This window comes from Bradysia coprophila, unplaced genomic scaffold (genome assembly GCF_014529535.1).
Source record: "Bradysia coprophila strain Holo2 unplaced genomic scaffold, BU_Bcop_v1 contig_193, whole genome shotgun sequence".
In the NCBI taxonomy this organism is placed as follows: domain Eukaryota; kingdom Metazoa; phylum Arthropoda; class Insecta; order Diptera; family Sciaridae; genus Bradysia; species Bradysia coprophila.
Genome location: NW_023503456.1, coordinates 1,335,107 through 1,351,169, shown reverse-complemented (window position 1 = coordinate 1,351,169; position 16,063 = coordinate 1,335,107). Strand labels below are relative to the sequence as shown.

General features: G+C 36.0%; 1 long non-coding RNA gene across 1 annotated transcript in view; it reads right to left on the bottom strand.

The window, feature by feature from the left end:
* Positions 1-15,863, bottom strand: part of LOC119075208 — a 274,735-nt gene extending 258,872 nt beyond the window's left edge. The window contains exons 1-2 of the long non-coding RNA XR_005087333.1: positions 15,692-15,863; positions 4,709-4,714 (exon numbers count right to left, since the gene is read on the bottom strand). This is a non-coding gene — a long non-coding RNA (uncharacterized LOC119075208). The remainder of the gene's footprint in view (positions 1-4,708; positions 4,715-15,691) is intronic.
* Positions 15,864-16,063: the final 200 nt, after the last annotated feature.

Sequence of the window (16,063 nt, the reverse complement as noted above, 5' to 3'; positions counted from 1 at the left end):
GTAGAAAGCGAAAGTGTGTGCTTCAAATAGAATGCCAACTGTTTTCGGCAAATTTGATCACTTTTTAACTATTTTCTGAAGAAAAACCACATGTCGCCCTGGAGACTACTGTGTGTTGTAGATTTCCAGAGAAAAACACAAAAACTATCGATGACGAGAAACATGAAAAGTAAAAAATTCAAAAACGTTGAAAACTCTTAAATACATTTTTGAAAATTCTGACAATTTTTAGATAAATATTTCACAAATATTAGGTTGTGTTTTGATTATTAAATAAAATCGTAATATTGCGCCGAAAAGTGATAAAGAAAACTAGTCGGCGGCGGCGGCGTAGTGTTTTTAATGTTTTCGGCGGCGGCGCGATCGGCTAGCCGATTTTAATGTTTCGGCGGCGGCGACGTCTTTTTTAGGTCTTTGGGCGCCGGCGCCCACCTCTAGCTCAAAGCTTTCGAAAGCTCTCAAAAGCACACAAACAATGCGATACATGGTAGGACCATACCAAAGCTTCAGAAGGTTTAGAGAGAATTTAAAGAACTAAATTTTCGTTTTTTAGACCCGTACGAAGTACTGGGGTCTTATAGGTTTACGCATACGTTTGTAACACGTCGAATTGGACTCCCTGAGTAAGGGGAAACCTATTGTGGTTGTCTAGAGATGCCAAATCAGTGAAAAAAAAATGTCCGTCTGTCCGTCTGTCTGCACGATAACTTGAGTAAAACGCATCCGATTTTGAAAATTCTTTTTTTTTTCCCGTTTGGTAATGTCAAAAGACAGGCTAAGTTCGAAGATGAGTGATTTTGGATCGACCTTCTTTGACCTTTCTTAAGTTGATTTTTTTTTCTTTGATTATTATTTTTCCTTCGTTCCAATTGATCTTGTGTTGCTTATTTCTTATGACATGTCTTGCAATGGCTGATTTTTTATATTCTCGTCTTCTTACGTTGCCCTCGTGGCCGTCTTTTCTCTCTTCGAATCTCATACTTTCACCTAAATATACTTGGTCGCAGGTTCCACATGGAATCGAGTAAAAATATGTATTCAAAGAATGGAATTTGAACGGAAAGAAAGCAGAATGATCTGCCACTTGTGACGCATTTTTTTTTTAATTTTTGGGTCAATTTTTTTCTGATAAAACTTCTGCGTACAGGCACAGAATGCGTCACCCTAAGCGAAATCAGATATTTTGTTAATAGAAACAAGGATTTGCGTCACATTTTCACCCTTCAGGGTTTTTCGACTGATTGAGAACTTCTTCCAGATGGTATAGCGGATACCACCCATTGTCGAATTTGATTTTTCAATTCTTCTTCGAATTAGAAAAAGCTTTTGAAAATCGATTGAGAATTACTCCAATTATCGTTTTAACAAATAGCAAATTATCTATAAATATTGATCGTGTTACCCTCGTCGTCATGACTTATTACAGTCAAGCGAATAAAAGTCCAGCTGTCTTTGCTGCTTCGAATGTACGTTTATTTCGCATGTTAAAAATCTAATTTACTCACAAATGTGTTTGGTAGTCGAATTATGTTTGAAGCTTATGATTCATACGACTTTTTATCCGCAGCGGCTTTATTATCATCTAAGTTTAGCGAACAAATGCCGACAGTAGTTTGTCTATCGGAATGGTGTGCCGATCCTCCATTATTTAATATTTCAAATGGTGATGCGCCTAAGCAAATCAATTTACCGCAACACGGTCTCATTGTAACTGACGAGGGGTTCTATTCACTGCGTCCCGATAAATGCCGCAATTATTTCCGACTGATGAACATTCTTTCAATTCGATTGTTGCTGCTGATTCAGTTAGAGGACTACTGTACGCCCAAATCACAACAACGATACTGACAATGACAAAACGACTCATCTTTTTGAATTTCTTAGTTAAAAATTTGTGATTTTCTCAATTGAGTTTTTCGAAATTACTTTGTATGTAAAACCGGTGAAATAGTAGAATGACAACTATTAGACTAGTTGAACGTAGTAAACCTCGCGCCTTTTATATTCAATCGATTATCGTTTTTCCGTAGTGAGTCTAGTTCACTTTAAACCTTGACATGCGTTCAATTGCCCTCGTGATAAACTACAATTATAACACGTTATAGTGTTGATTAGTACATTGTTTTCAAAATATTTTTCCATTATCATTCCATTGTTATAATACTAAATGAAATACTAAAAAAATGTGGAACAAATTCAATTACATTATATAAATGTATATAAAACATCCCGCCAAAAAACCTCTAAAGAGGAATAAATGACGCAGTTCTGATCTTTTCCAAAACATCTGATATCGCTGTTGTTGACGTGCATTCTGCAAGAGTACGCAAAAAAATTCTGATCAACAAAATTGAACCGAAAAAATCTACGTTCACATTAACTGTACAGTCGGAGAAATGTAGATTTCGGGTTTTTTTAGAGATAGCATCATTTCTCTAATTCTCTCAATTGCCATTTGAAATAAGATGCGAAATGAGAGAATACAGAAAAACAGTGAAAACGATGATGTCTCTTAAAATCGTGAAATCTATTTTTCTGCGACTGTAGCTCCTCTGGATGATGAATTAGAGGTAAACTTTATTCGGATGTATTCGGATGACATTAATTATAAAAGGATGCTAATAAACGACCGATAAATTAATTCAAAACTACCGATAAAAAGTAATAAATGACCGATAAATATGGTACCGATAGAAAATAATAAATGATCGATAGGAAATCCACAAGTACCGATAAAAATATTCCAAACTACCGATAATTTTTTACCGATAAAAAGTACTAAAATACCGATAAGTTGGGATCTTTATCGATCGTTAATCACTCTTTATCGGTAATCTATTATTTTCTATCGATCATTCATTATATTCTATCGGTAGTTCAATATATTCTATCGGTAATTTATTATTTGTTATCGGTAATGACCAAATACCGTTCTGTCTCGCCGGGATTTTTTTTTTGTTTATGGGAAATATTCATCGAAATATTCGGCTCGAAATAAAACCATCTCAATAAAAAAATATTTGAGCCAGACAATAATATACTCTTACGGCTCTTACAGCCAAGAAAAAATATTAACAAAAAAAAAACAGAAAGGTCACGGATGAGGGAAATCGGGAAAATCCCTTGACTAAAAGTCAAGAGTCTTACGTCAGAATGGGCGATAATCGGTAACCAATCGGATAAAATCTGATAATTCGGGGAGACCTGATGTGGTGGGTATAAATGGAAAATCAAAAATTTCATGAAAAGTTTGTCACTGCGATAAGTCGAGTGAATGTCGTCCAAAGTATTTTTGGGAATGTTTTATAGAATTTTCAAGAATTTTCAGGAATTTTAAGAATTCTGAGAAATTTTTGGGAATTTTACGGAATTTTGATGAATTTCTAGGAATTTTCATGAATTTGACCGATGGAATATAATAGACTACCGATAACAAATAATAAATTACCGATAGAATATATTGAACTACCGATAGAATATAATGAATGATCGGTAAAAAATAATAGATTACCAATAAAAAGTGATTAACGATCGATAAAGTTCCCAACTTATCGGTATTTTAGTACTTTTTATCGGTAAAAAATTATCGGTAGTTTTGAATTTTTTTTATCGGTACTTGTGGATTTCCTATCGATCATTTATTATTTTCTATCGGTACCATATTTATCGGTCATTTATTACTTTTTATCGGTAGTTTTGAATTAATTTATCGGTCGAATATAATATCCCATTATAAAACTTATCCCTGATTTTTATTCAAAAATCCATCTTTATTTTGGTTTGCAATAACAAACATTGGTGTACAAAGTAAGATGAAACATTTATTTTAACTCGATGAAGGCAAAATGTATGGGAATCAGCAGCATTGGAAGTGACTTTTCTCCGGGTTACATGCACCGTTTTTAGTGATACATAGCTAGTTGAACTCGTATTGAAGCCTATTTTCATTATCAAAAGCCTTGTTCCTAGCGCCGGTCGCTGCCTTCTTTTCAAGAAGTAGAAACTGTGTCAAAAACTCTGCTATCGCTACGTTCATGATTAGAGCTTATAAAAAATAAAATAGAAAACATTTTCGATAAAAATCTGGTATAAAGAGTAGTCATTGCAATCCTTATTTTTCTTAGAATTTTGTCTTAACTTTATCAATTTTATCACAAAAATTCATCGAAAAAATTCAAAGAAACTCTTATGCTTTCCATTGTTTTCGGGCATAGTCTCTTTAGGTCGCCCAGGGCCTATTATGTAGAATTTGCGGGTAAATTTTGTAAATTTCGTGAATTTTGTAAATTTTGTGAATTTTGTAAATTTTTGTGAATTTTGCAAATTTTTGTAACCCTGGTAACCCTGGTAACCCTGGAACCCTGGTAAACTACAACCATTTCGACCTGCAGTACCTCATGAACGGGAAAACCTCTGTTTGGAAAATTTGTTCGTCTTCACAAACTCAAACATCACATTTGCCTTAGCACTCTCAAGCACCGAAGCTGACTTTGACGTGACCCAAGCTTTCATAAATGTTTCGTGAATTTCGTAAATTCTGTGAATTCTGCAAATTTTGTGAATTTGGTGAATTTTGTAAATTCGTGAATTAATTCTACATTCGCCACTAAACTGAACACTAAACACTTTTTACTCGATGCAAAAACAAAAAGTTTTTTTTTGTTTTGTCGCGACAAAAACACAGAAAATATTTCGACACAACTGTGACACTCTGCTGCTAGAATGAATGTTTGCTGTGTTCACTTCGGCGGTGAAATATTTTCATTCAAAAAAGTGTCGGACATCACATCATAAAAATCATGAAACAGTTACCAAAGGGTAGCGTTTACATTTCATAATGTTTTTCAAAGCTTTACGAGAGCTGAGCGGACATTCTTTCAACGATGGGAGAGCATTTATTACAATTGTAAGCTCTCGTAAGACTGCACTGAGCGTAAAAAAATGTTCGTTCTGATTTCACACTTCGCTAAGTCTTCTTCTTCTTCTTCTTCTTCTTCTTTTTCAGCCTGTTTCTATCCACTGCTGGATGAAGGCCTCTCCAACTTCTTTCCATTTCGTACGATCCATTATCCATTGCCATTTGCTGCCAGTTTGTACCTGCAATATTCTTAATTCCGTTTGTCCATCTCTCTGGTGGTCTACCTATAGCTCGTCTTTTATATGGTCGCCAGTTCATGATCTTTTTGGTCCAACGTTCGTCTGTCCTTCTTGCAATATGTCCCGCTCAGCTCCATTTCAGAGATGCTATTCTTTCCATGACATCAACGACCCTGGTTTGTTGTCGAATCCGTTGATTCGTCATTCTGTCTCTGAGTGTTATTCCAAGCATACTCCGTTCCATGGCTCTTTGTGTCACTCTCAATTTATCTTCGGATGCTTTCGTTAAAGTCAATGTTTCCGCTCCATAAGTGAGCACAGGAAGGACACAAGTGTCGAAAACTTTGCGTTTCAGACAATTATTCATTTTGCTTTTGAAAATAAGTCTGAGTTTTCCGAACGCTGCCCATGCAAGACCAACGCTAAGTCTAATTATTAATTAGTAATTATGTCACCTCTTTGAATAAAAATATCGACTGAGTTCTAATAATTCTCCGCTTGGCTTTGGGAAGTGTCCGTTAGATACAAGAAAGTTGTAGTAAGGCCTAATGTAGCTTATCGGATACTCAATTAACAGCGGAGATCTGCCAAAGCTAAGTGGAGTCTTATTAAATCGTAGCAACAGTTATTAGGTATCCGCTGATGCTTATTGAGTGTTCGCTTAGCTTCATTGCCTTACTACAACGTGCTAAGGTCTGACGGACTCTTACTGAAGCCTAGCGGAGAATTATTAGAACTCATTAGAGGTTTGTCAAAGCTCAGCGGACAATTATTCGACCTCAGCCGATATTTTTATTCCAAGAGTTGGCATAATTAGACTCAGCGAAGTCTTGTCAGCTTACTAAAGAAGTGGGAGAGGTTACAATTTTAATAAATGTCTACCATCGTTGAAGTGTTCGACACTTTTTTGAATGAAAATATTTTACCGCCGAAGTGAACTAAGCAAACATTCATTCTAGTACTTATAGGTAGCGGAGTGTCACAGTTGTGTCGAAATATTGTCTGTGTTTTTGTCGCGACAAAACAAAAAAAACTTTTTGTTTTTGCATGGAGTAAAAAGTGTTTTAGTGTTCAAATATGCCTTGGGGACATAAAGAGACGGTGCACGAATACAGTGGAAAGCATCATGGGTGAGTTTCTTTGAATCTTTTCGGTGAATTTTTGTGATAAAATTTGTCATACATTTTCGGGAAACTGTCCTGTCATTTCCCTATGACGGGCCTTGCTACATCACAGAGTCTCAGTTTAGCTGGCGAAATACTGTTACACAGACAGTTTTTATTCGTACGTCGCTTGCTTTAAGATTTGATGTTTGTCGGGGCACCTTAATTTTTCAGACTGACGAGTGTGATGTGAGTGAAACTCACGGTTGAACGGAATCTCGAAATTGTGCGTCACAATCTTATGGAGTTGAGTGACCCTTTCGACTACAGCAAGTTTTTCAACAGGCAGCACAATTGTTGAATAAGTATGTAAATCCTTGTTATCAGTCAATAAATAATTGATTACGGGCCTCTTCTGATACGTCGAACTTAGTCTGTAGTTCAATGAGCTCCAACGCAGCGTATTCTAAATTGAGGTACTCGTGTTCGTAAAATTGTTCGTAAAAGCTGTAGATTTCTGCGATTTTGCTCTGAAAAAGGACGATCTTCTCTGTTAGAAGCTTGACATCTGACATCGTCGTTACATTGTTCACAGACGAAAGTTTTGTTGCTCGAAGTTTTGCTCACTGTGAAGTGAACCAGATGCGAAGGTAGACTTTGGAGCTTGACTTACACTGGAGAGTATTGGTTGAGATGTTGAAACTGTTGGAGTCCAAGAATCTGGGAGACAGTTTCGAGTGGAAACAACAGTTTTTATAAAGAGAAATTTAATGTGTCCGAACTTGACGAATATAGAATTTTGACTAAAGTTTACTACTATGTGTAACACGCAAATATGGTCACGATCGTAGTTAATTTATTTAACACAGATACCAAATGTCAAGTGGAATGCGTGGAACGCGAGTGCTTGGAGAAACAGCGACTGCTACGCAATTGACATCTGATTGATTTTTTGTTGATTTGTTGGTTTTGTCGAGTGCTTTTCAATTTTAACATTTTCTTTCGCTTTGGTGTAACAAGGACTGAAACAGCTTCTAGTTTTGTGTTAAAATTGTTTCAAAGTTTTCAAAATTTTATAGGTTTCAGATGTGTTCGTATATAATAAGCCCTAATTAGGCCGTTAAATCGTGAATTTTGCTTTGTGTTTGAGTGATTTGTTTCCGTACAGAACTAATTCTGTTCTTTTCTTTTTTAAAAGAAAAATTTAATTAATTTGATAATACAGTAGGCAAAGTATCTAAATTAATAATTTTCCATTAATTCGTCACAACTTTTAATTCATAATTCAATCCTGAAAATTCGTCAATCTAAAAATACACTGCTCGTACGCATTCACATCCGCAATCAACAAACGTCAAACGGTTTTCATTGTCTCATTAGATTTTTTTGTGAAAATGTTTTTTGCCTACCTATTAAACCAGAGCTCTCAATATTTCCGAAATTGTTTCATTTATTCGATTCAATAAATTGTTTACAAGATGCTTCAATTGATAATTTTTATAAATTTCGAATAAGGAAAGTGCTCTTAAAATCAACAAATCGAAAACAAAAAACAATGTTTTTATTCTTGGAGTTATTTTCAGGAAATTTATGCTACGCAAGCCTTTGAATCGTCAATTCAATCGACTGTTGTATTTAATCGATGATGCAAAGATCTTTGCAGCAAATTGGAATGCATTTTGGGATCGGCAAAAGATTTATGCAAAGTTTCAGAAAACTATGTACAGTGAACGACATCTCAAATGTCTCACTGTCATTTTCTTCAGAGAATGTCATTGTGAATTTGCAATGACACAATAAAATTCTCAGAAAAATTTGACAGTGAGACATTTGAGATGTCGTTCACTGTAGTTTATGTGGAAAATCAAATAGGAAAAGATTTCTTTTGAAGGTTGTTTTGAAGATTGTACTTAAAAAGGTGAGGCAACCATGCTGTTTTCGGTCAGTGAATTAGCTTGGCCACACTACAAACCACTTATGCCTCGGGAATAGGTAGGTTTTTGACATGAAAATCAAAAACCTGATCTGACCTGACATGTTTTAAATTTAACCTGAAATAACCAGGATTGACCTGATTCATTTGCATATTTCTTGTTAGTTTCCTTTGTCGCTGAGTTCTAAAATCGTAATTTTCGTTTCGTAGTTTCACGGAGGATATTTGCATAATAGAAGTAACAAATTTCTCAAGATATTGTTAAAATAATTTGCGAAATAGGTCTGATAGAATTCACTTCAGGTCAGTGTCTGTATTTTCATGTTCAACTCAAATCAGGTCAAGTCAAAATCTATCAGATCTGATCCAGATCATATCAGGTTTCAGGCTATTCCTATTTCAATGATTTTCGATTACACTCGTGGTGTCCTTCAAATTACTAACGAAAATATAATGAAGATGCGTCTGATGTTTATTGACACATGTTGGATTTTGTTTCTTCGCCGTTGGCTAAATTAAAGTCAAAGCTACAAAACATTTGTAATATGCATGTGGAGAGGAGCTAGTAGTATTAGCTTCATATTTTTGTTGATTTTCAGTAATGTAATTAGTAGTCAAAAGAGCCTGATGAAGAGCAAAGCCGAAGCTCGAAATATTGCGTAAACTAACGTCTTTTATTTACAAACCACCGCTATAGTCCAAGAAATCAACCAACTTTAGTTTATTGTCACATAGCACATCTTTCTGACAGAAAAACCAAAGAATACATTTAACGAAAAAAAAGTTGAGCTACGGTTAGAGCTTAGAATTTTATTAAGATTTGAGATAAGCCTACGAGGTGTAGTAGTCAAGCCATTTTCTACACTCACATTTTCTGATATTTTTCAATTGTCCAAATTTGTTAATGTTCGACATTTACGCAGCATTTCGGAGATAGAAATATGAGATTTATTACATAATGCCATAGGTGAGGGATATTATTCCCCACTGGATTAATAAATTATCAAGCAGTACTGCAAGGTATTTTCCTAAAAAAAGCAACGAAAAACCAAATAAAGAATGAATTAACTGAAATAACGTACTTATTTCAAGAAGTTCAATACAAAAACCAGCGCTAAGAGTGCAATAAATTTATCAGATTTATCTTTTCGACTAATGGATTGTTTAAATCTTATTAAGAAGGGGTTGCTGAAATAATTCCTCCTAAGTGACTTGATAAGAATTTCTGTAGATACTTAAAAAGAGATTAGGTCAAAATTCAAAGATATTCAGTGAGCCCGGCTAACAGAACCCTTCTATTATTCAATATTAAAATGAAGATCCATTGAAATAGAGGAAAAAAACTTTTGAATCGAAAACATCTGCAACTTATTAGGAATTCCTGATATTTCTTTATTTTCGAGTAGATAAGTAGTCAAAACACATTTTAAATGAGAATGAATTAAAAACAATATCGAACAAGCGAAGAACAATTTATATAAGTTCTTTAACTGTTTTTGATCAATAAATCTAAGTTTAATTTAAAAAAAAAAATCGATATCCGACACTTGCGGAGCATAACTTTTCTGAAAATAACTCCAAGAATAAAAAACATTGTTTTTTGTTTTCGATTTGTTGATTTTAAGAGCACTTTCCTTATTCGAAATGAAACAATTTCGGAAATATTGACAGCTCTGGTTTAATAGGTAGGCAAAAAACATTTTCACAAAAAAATCTAATGAGACAATGAAAACCGTTTGACGTTTGTTGATTGCGGATGTGAATGCGAACGAGCAGTGTATTTTTAGATTGACGAATTTTCAGGATTGAATTATGAATTAAAAGTTGTGACGAATTAATGGAAAATTATTAATTTAGATACTTTGCCTACTGTATTATCAAATTAATTATTTAAAAAAAAAAGAAAAGAACAGAATGAGTTCTGTACGGAAACAAATCACTCAAACACAAAGCAAAATTCACGATTTAACGGCCTAATTAGGGCTTATTATATACGAACACATCTGAAACCTATAAAATTTAGAAGACTTTGAAACAATTTTAACACAAAACTAGAAGCTGTTTCAGTCCTTGTTACACCAAAGCGAAAGAAAATGTTAAAATTGAAAAGCACTCGACAAAACCAACAAATCAACAAAAAATCAATCAGATGTCAATTGCGTAGCAGTCGTTGTTTCTCCAAGCACTCGCGTTCCACGCATTCCACATGACATTTTAAAATAAATTAACTACGATCGTGACCATATTTGCATGTTACACATAGTATGATTACAAATTGATGATATTGCTATGTGAATCGCCAACAGAAACAGGCGTAGGTGCCACAATAGATGTGCGAAGTGACGTCACATTGTTTGTGTGCTTGTGAAAACTTTTGAAAGTTTTAAGTTTTTCTTTTAGATTTCATTTGAAAAGTGACACATTTTGGTGGAATACAAAAGGAAGCTTAAAGCTCTCCAAAGGCTCTTTAAAGGCAAAGACACAAAATGCGACACGTAATTTTGGCTTAACACGTCAGATTAGAAAAAATAATAAAAACAAATCATTAGACCACCGTCAAAATCGATTTGTTTTGTAGTCGGTATGCGAAATCGCTACAAAATCACTTCCACCTAGCCGTGTGTGCAGCCGTCGGCGCGCCGCCGAAAAAAGCTTCACGCCGATGCCTCGCCGCCGCCGACGAAAAATGGGTCACGCCGCCGACGCCGCCGACGGTCATCTGTCGGCGTATCGCATTAGTGCAAAATAAACCAAAAATTCGGTTGATGCCCGAATGTAAAGATACGAATTAGGCACGAATTGCTAGTATCAACTAGAGTGGTAAATAAACTAGATCGAAACTTCATAAACCTGTTCAATTGATTTTAAAATTTAAGTGACTTTGCCTACTTCCCTTCGTTTTGTAAATAGTTAATGTGTTACACATACTGCAATGTATTTCTGAAGCTCACGAGATCTGCAACAAGATGAGGATCTGTCATTTCTTAGTGACTTAGTGACTTAGGGCCTTATTGACTTTCTATTGAAAATTGGGAAGGGAAATTTTCCTGATGAAAGAAGCAAAGCCGGGGGAGGGGAAATAAGGATCAAAGATCTGAGTTCCTGTTTTTATTTTTGAAGCCTCCCAGTCTTCCAACCTACTGCAGCGGCTTCATAATCATACTTGGATGTAACACTCGAAAAATTACATAACTTCGAAAGGCACACAAGTCTCTCGGCTAACGAATTGTCCAAGTTCATTTGTATCTTGTACAGTATCGACTTAATCTAACCAACAAATTTCCCGTATATTAGTCTATGATTAGAAGTATCTTGCTGTACGCGAGCCCAGTATGAGGAAATTGTGCAGAAACGCACGTATCAATTAACTTCCATTCTAATAAACGTTCCCAATTCTAACTAGACTTTGTTAAATTTATTTATTATTCACATCAAAAACGTAAGTAACAAACGAAACAGGAACATTGCTGACATAAGTAGTAATTCTCTGGTCTTGACTCGTCATTATTAAGTGAATGTATGATTTCACAATTAAATTCGATGCCAAAATTAGTGAATTTGGCTGCAAAATTATTGTGTATTACCGCTACAAGCACTCCGAAAGAGCTTGATTTTTCAATAGCACTGATGATTATTCACTCGAAACGTTTGTGTTTGCGGATAACTTAAAACTGTATTCTGTTAATCCATAATAATTATGGTATTATTGAGGAATGGAAATTTTGTAAAGGTGTTAAAGATTGTCGTGTTTCCAATACTACTGAAATTGTGAAGTGAATGGCAAAATAATCAACTTCAAACTTGAAGTGCTCAACGCCGACGGCGAGCCGGCGCCGCCGACATTTTACTCAATCGGCGCGCCGCCGCCGACCTCTAAAAACTCACGCCGCCGCCGCCGATGGAGCGTATATCGGCGCACACGTCTACTTCCACCCACACATTCTCAATTGAATCGCACCAATTACAATCGCAATCCGAAAGAAATTAGTTCGTTTCTCGTAACCGATCCGACTTTCCTTCGGATCAATTTTTCAGCCGTTTACTCTACACTAAGTACGTTTGCTCCCCGATTTCTTAGCCATATACGACTTATCCAAATGATTCGATAAATTCGAATTATTTTCTTTCAAAAAATCATCTGCAGAGAATTGGATGAGACATGCTGAAATTCGAACAAACCAAAAGAAAAACAACCTCCGAATGCACGTTGAAGAATTCGGATTGCAATCATTTGCTGCGGTACAAAAAAAAAAACGGTGAGACGAGAAGGGAAAATGACGGAGAAGCAGAAAAGTAGCTATTTCGAACCGAATAAAAATCGCAGTCGTTTCAGTAAACATAATGTTATATGCTGGGTTTGTGGGTTAAGAGATATATTATAGAAACTAGGTTGAGTGTATATATACGTATGCTGTAAACAGACAAAGTTATTCCGTAAAGTTTCATGTTCGGATGTTGCGTTGGGGGAATGCAATTTTTCTATCAAATTACCTGAAGAAAAATAAAATTGGATTTTAATCGGATAAAAATATAAATATTCCTCGTATAATAGGAATTCAGTGGAGTGGACCCTACACTATGTGGTTGTGCTCTATGACACCAGATTCGCCAAGAAGGAATGTCCGACAAGATGTTTTAGAAACAGGAAGCGTATCTTGGGTATTTAATCAAATCTGTTACTATAGCTGTTCACAGCATCACCGAGTTTGTTTCGAAATCTTTTACTTCATTTGTTTAACCATTTATAGTCATTCAGACGGAAAAGTATCCGTTTTTTGATGATTTCTCATAAACAAAATCTTTTTAGGAAAAATTGGTTTTCGAGTCAAACCTTAACTCAAATCTACGCAATCTGCAAAGGTTTCTCCAAATTATTACACACAATCCATTTTGCCGTAGGTTACAAATTTGCAAACTGTCCACTGCTCTTAACTGAAATTCGGGACGGTTTTGAAAATAAATTTTAGTTCCAATGACAGTTCATCAGTATGAAGAGCTAGATTTTCGAGGTTGAACATTTCGCACTGTAGTCGCAGACATGACAGGAGCCGTATGAGTTTTCTATATTCGAAGCTCTTATCTTTTTCCGTTCTACCGTTGCTACGCTGCTGTTGCAAACCCGATGTCGGTATAGTGTCAACAGAAAAGTAATTTAATTTTAACTCGACGGATTTTAGTCAAATATTATAGGTAGCCAAGGGTTCCGAGGTTATTTCGGCTGTCAACACGTCATCCATAGTGACGTAACAAAAAACTAGTTATTGACGAAACGTCTGTGGATGTTCTCGTTCGTTTTCGGCTTATCAAAAATCGGTTTTACCTACAGACCTATGTCAGCGCGGTCAGCGCATAATCTCAGAATGTTCACCAAAAAAATCCTGAAATTGTGCATCTGTTTGGATGATTTATTACCAAACTTCTGAGAATTTATTCTATTCCAAAAGTACGTATTCCCAGGCTCAGTGTTGTCCAAGTGTGTTAGCTTCGTCTCTACAACGTTATCATCAACGCCTTTACAACTAACGAACTAAGTTTATGGATGAGCGGGTATTTCCCTATTACCTATTCTCATTTCTCATTACTCATTTCTATCCGAGGTAATTGATGTCCTGTCAGGTGTTGGTCAAGGTTCGATTACTGGTCCATTGCTTTTTCTTATATTTTTCGATGACTCGGATGAAACACTGACAGTCCCGAAGGGGCTGAATTTTGCTGACGATAAAAAAATCACACACAACAGAATTTCGTCTATCGCTGATACAGAGTTGCTCCAAGCGTCCATAAATAACTTCTTTAATTGGTGTTGCAGAAACGGTTTCGAGTTGAATGAAGGTAAATGCAAGATTATGTCAATCACATGAAAACGCTCCCCGATTTTGGCTGATTATTATATGAATGGCAAACTGCTGGAACGAGTGAATGAGGCCAAGGACCTCGGTGTAACGTACAAAGAGGATTTCTCATTTACCAATCACGGAGAGCTAGTTGCCATGAAAGGGCAGTCGATGTTGTCATTCATTAAACGCCAATGCTATGGAAGGTTTAACGTCGAAACAGCGAAGATGCTTCACTCATCGGTCGTTCGCTCACATCTCGAGTTTGCTTGCTCAGTTTGGTCGCCTCATCATGACGTCCACATCCAGGCCCTAGAAAGCGTCCGACGTCAGTTCGTTCTATATGCAAACCAGGATCGCCTTGTCGACCCAAGCGCGGAAGTTTATCGTTTGCGACCGTATGTTGACAGATGTGAGGAATTGAATCTGCAGCCATTAGTAAGACGGCGCACGAATGCCGCTGTCTTTTTTATCCACGACGTGCTCACCGGGAAAGTCAACTCACAGGTGTTACGTGACAGGATTTCATTGTATGATGGTTTGAGAGCTCTTCGTAACCCGCCACTGATTCGTTTGAATACATGCAGGACCACTTACAACCGATATTCGCCGTTCAATTTTGCTTGCCAACTTTTTAACATGGCGGTCGCTCACGTGGATCCCACCTTGCTATCTCAGAAATTTAGACGCAGCGTCCAGAAGCTCGATGGTTCTGTTTTTGGTCGTTTTGGCATCCCTTGAGGTTCACACTTTAAACCTCGTTCTTATGGCGCATAGATTTTCTGTTACAATGATCTCGTTATCTATTTTGCTTTGACGAAGCCAACCGGCTAATAGTTGATTTTACGGCACAGTCTAGTCTGGGTTTTTGTGCTTACCTACCTATGTTTGAATTTTGTTGTTGTTTTCTTTTTCAAATGCTTTCGACTCATTGTGACATATTGATTTTCACTTGCTTTTCCGTAAATTATTTATTTATTTTTTGTATTGTCTATCTGTGATTTTGGTTATAAGTTTTTCATTTTGATTTTAAGTTGATAAATTGATCACTTTTTACTGTTATAGTCGGCTAGGAAATAGTAGACTAATAAAACTGTTATTCATTCATTCACCATATCTGAATTTATTACAAACTACGGCAGTCTACGCCACTGTACGAGTTATTATTTTATTTTACTTTTTTTCCGTACAATTTACCAGCAAAAATGTTTATTTTATACGGCAACAAGACTCGAGCTCAAGATGTGAGTAGTACAAATACAAATTGCAAAAAAATTGAAGCAGAAATTCATCTCGAAAATGAGGCCTTTTTTCTGGGACTTTGGAGTTAAACGCGTTTGTCACATCCTTGCTTTTAATTGATTCCTCACGAACATTGGTACTTGCCTAAATCTCGTAAGATTTTCATAAGATTGTTATACGGTACATTCAGTTGAAAGCAATCGACGGAACAAAATGAACCGAACACGACCCGATGTCATCCATAGAACCATAACAACAGCTTATTTTTCTTGTTATTTTGACAATTATTGTATTGTTCCAAATGACTGTTAACCCGAACTTTGACAACACGAAAGAGAACGATTTCATCTACAGAGGTGAATATAACCTAACCCTCAACCAATTTCTTTATAAGTTTTTCGTTAAAATTTTCGTCAACGTGAAAGTTGAGGCTAGGTTGTCTTCTGTCGATGAAATTTGACATTTCGAAATGACATTGGAACAAACCTATGGATCAAGTCCAAGGTTATTCGAAATGTCCAAAATCATCCACAGACAACCTCAACATATGTGCGTGCAGTGAAAATGAGCAGGCACTTTGCTCATGTTTGAAAATAGAAACAATTGTTTTAATGGCTTTCATTGTTTTCTTGCCAAATAATGAGCTTAAACTGTTTTAAATTCACTGAACCTTAAAACACTCTAGAAAACACTGTTGAACGGGCGAAAAGAAAGGAGGCCAAATGAATGGAAATGTATCTTAGACACCCGGAAAAGGGCTTTAAAATACGAAGGTTGTATGTGAAAACGGTGCATTTAATAAAAGTACGTTCAACGGGACACAAGTCCCAAATTCAGTAGTTTTATTATTATTC